Here is a 1,244-nt window from a genome sequence, read left to right on the forward strand (position 1 = left end):
CCTTGTCGAAACGTTGTACATTTGCTGTTGTATTAAAGTTTTTCTTCATTACCCATTCAAGCCGTCTCCAGCCATTATTACCTTACTTATGGCATGCTCTGTAAACTATAGACTTACCGTGCGATCTAAATCTCTGATACTGTGGAGTGGTGTTGAACTGAAGGTGTAATATGGTATTTAAACCCAAAATTATCAACACAAAACAAATGCATCTCTTTCAGTCTCATAGTGAGTGTGGTTTGACATAGTTTCCAGTACATGTGAATATTTAGCCAGTTCGACTAGGATGTTTAAAATCAAATTTGATCAGTAAATGTTAACAAAATTTGCACAAATATCGTGGTATCTTGGTTTTTATGATTGCTCAAGTATGACCCTTCTCCTTCATTTGTCATTATTCGCTAGGCAGTTCTTATCCAAATACTGTGGTTTTTGTACGTAAACTGTAGTTTAAGAGTCAGGATATTTTGATGAGAATAGTGGTTTGTATTTGTACTGAACACAATAAGAAGTTTACTGGAACTAGTGACAATATGTCAGTTTAGAATTGAAGTGTCACAGTTTTAGTATCAGTCAGTCAGATGTAACAATCGTTACAAATCATAGGGCTCACCAAGTGTGTCTTTAGTTTTAAGTCTATAAATAATTCTTTTCTTTCATCAGAATGCTTTATTTTTCATATGGTAACGTTTTTTTTTTTTTGCACCTAATGTAAGTAAACTATAAAATGATGGGTTGCAATGAAATATAATTTATTAATTATCATTGAAAACTTCCGTATTTATGATACACACTTCTAAGAAGTGTTGAAACTTTTGAGTCATTTATAATTTTTTTTATACCACACCAATTAATAATGTTTTTTAGATTAATAAGATAAGAATAATTGTCATTCCAGCCACCAGAGTTTACTTTTTACTTTATATAGTATGACATAGTGGAAATTGTTACATTTTTATCACAGTCTATCTATTCAAAATTACTGAATAATTTTGCAGTAAGAAGGTAGAGAGACTAGGTTTTCTTGCTTCCAAAAACTGGCTTTTTGATTCCTGTGATTATCACTGTTAGTTTTAAATTGATGAGAGTTGCTTATGTATTCCTTATTAGTGACTAAAAAAAAACTAATGTATATTTGAAGCATAAATTTTATTATGCTACATTTTATGGACATTTTTTTCCCAACACTTTGGAAGAACAGTGCATTTGTTTTTACTGTTATCAATTGTTATATTTTTAGTTTT

This window comes from Limulus polyphemus, unplaced genomic scaffold (assembly GCF_000517525.1).
Source record: "Limulus polyphemus unplaced genomic scaffold, Limulus_polyphemus-2.1.2 Scaffold341, whole genome shotgun sequence".
Classification (NCBI taxonomy): domain Eukaryota; kingdom Metazoa; phylum Arthropoda; class Merostomata; order Xiphosura; family Limulidae; genus Limulus; species Limulus polyphemus.